The following is a 2,500-nucleotide window of genomic DNA, read 5'->3' as shown; positions in this document are numbered from 1 at the left end:
TTATATACATACATATGTATGTATATATGTATATATACATATATAAGTATGTATATACATATACATGTATACATATATAAGTGCGTGTATACATACATATATACACACACATATATATATATATATATATATATATATATATATATATATATATATATATATATATATATATATGCTTAATTACATATATGTATAAGCACACATACACACAAATAAATAAATATATGTATATATAATATATTTAAATATGTGTATACTTATATATATATATATATATATATATATATATATATATATATATATATATATATATATACATACACACATAACATACACCCACGAACACACACACACACACACACACACACACACACACACACACACACTCATATCTACAGTACACAAACACTCACACAAGCATATATACGCAGTCTTGCATATGTATATACAAAAGCGCGCGCGCGTACGCACACCGCAGCTTTGTGTGTGTATTTCATAAACACATATACAAAATTAAAAATCGTGATTAAGTATGGTAATTGGATTGACCGGTAAGAGGGAAACAGAAGGAAAGTATATAAGGCGGTGTCCAACTTCATGAACTAACACATTCCACGATGAAACTCTTGGTTAGTGGCATTTCCTAGGCAAATGACGAGATTCATGGAATTAATAACAATATATACATACACACATTATAATGCATTATTCATATTACTCACGCATGCAAGTTTGTGGTTATGAAACGTCTAGCTAAGTAATTATACAGCATTTGTAAATATTTGTGTCAGATATATACCTATCTGTGGAAACATTGACAAAGTCTTATCAGTTTAGATTTCAATGATTTACAGTTTGTCTCAGCACTGGCTATCGCAGTTCGTGCGGTACCCCAAGGCTACAATATAGCCACGCCTTCTTGAGGAGGATTATCAATCAGTGGAGGCCATTCATCAGGAAGAATCTCTGGTGTTAGCGAAATTTCTGGTGGAAAATTCTCTAGTAGCAGCGGTATCTCTGGTGGTGGATTCAATGGTGGTGACAGGATTTCTAATGAAGGAATCTCCGTTGGCAACGGACTTTCTGGTGGAGGATTCTCCGGTGGCAGCGGAATCTCTGGTGGAGGAATATTCGTTGGCGGCGGAATTTCTGATGGATTTTTTTTCCGGTAGCAGTGGAATCTCGAGTGGAGGAGTCCCCGGTGGTAGCAGTGGCCCGGCCGATAGTTGTGCTGAAGGAGAGATCTTGCATGTGGATGGATCTTGTCTTGTCCCCGTGGTTAAAAGAAACGTCTTCTTGTATGACGCTCCTGAACAGTCTCAGCAGCCAAGTGGTCCACCACCAAGTCTTTCACCGCCAAAGGTCGATCACAATATCCTCTTCGTACGTCTTCCTGAAGGAGGAGTAGGATCAGAACCTATTATTGTTCCTCCACCAAAGCAGGAGAACATTGTATACGTCTTGAACAAGAACGATGGAGCAAGCGGCAAGCGAGTAATTGAAGTTACCGTTCCTCCACCTTCAGATCCAGAAATTTACTTTGTTAACTACGAAGAAGGAGAGAACCCAACTCTTCCTATTGGTGTCGATCTTGAGACTACTCTCAGCGCTGCTGCTAATACTGGTGGTAAAGTCATCGGAGGCGTGGGAGGTGTCGATGGCTCTGGAGATGGAGGATTTGGTGGTAGTGGAGGACTTGGAAGTATAGCAGGCAGTGGAGGATTTGGAGGTGTAGGTAGCAGTGAGGGATTTGGAAGTATAGGAGGCAATGGAGGATTTGCTGGGAGCGGTTCAGGAAATAGAGGAGGATTTGGTGGTGTCAGTGGAGGGAGTGACGGATTTGGTGGCGTTAATGGAGGAAGTGGAGGATTTGGTAGAATTGGAGCAGGAAGTACTGGAGGCTTTGGTGGGGGCTTAAGAGGCGGAGACAGTGCTGGAATTCCATCGACGTTATATTCTGTACCGTAAAGAGCTCCAGTTTCACGGTCAAAGATATTTTTCAATGTTGCATTCCTACATTGTTCATGCTGTAATGAGATACATTCTATCTATAAAGATATCTGTTATTTTTTAAACTTATTTCTAACTGTATATTTCCCTGAAAAACTAATAATAATAACAAAAAAGAAATATTTCAAATAGAGAAATGATACTAGTGAATTCATTTAGCCAGTCTTCCTCGAAATCCAAATAATATTAATAGTTGATGGAGAAAATAGGTGCATGGGAATGTGAATTTCACCTATGATTGAAAAGAATATCCAGATCCGCTTGCGATTCTAGTTTACATCCTATATGTTAAATCTTTAATTTTGTTCCCTAACCTTAGAGCACCAACCTTGAAAGAACTGACGCCAACACCAACCATGGGTTAAACATTTTAAAAATGCTAAATGAAAAGCCATCTTAATATATCTGAAGTAACTTTCAAGTTTCCCCTTAGAGTGAATGTAAAAGTAGAGTTGAAATCATGTCAATTCAGTAGGGGTAAAGATTAAGA

This window comes from Penaeus chinensis, chromosome 24, assembly GCF_019202785.1.
Source record: "Penaeus chinensis breed Huanghai No. 1 chromosome 24, ASM1920278v2, whole genome shotgun sequence".
Classification (NCBI taxonomy): Eukaryota; Metazoa; Arthropoda; class Malacostraca; order Decapoda; family Penaeidae; genus Penaeus; species Penaeus chinensis.
Note: the sequence above shows the minus strand (reverse complement) of the source record.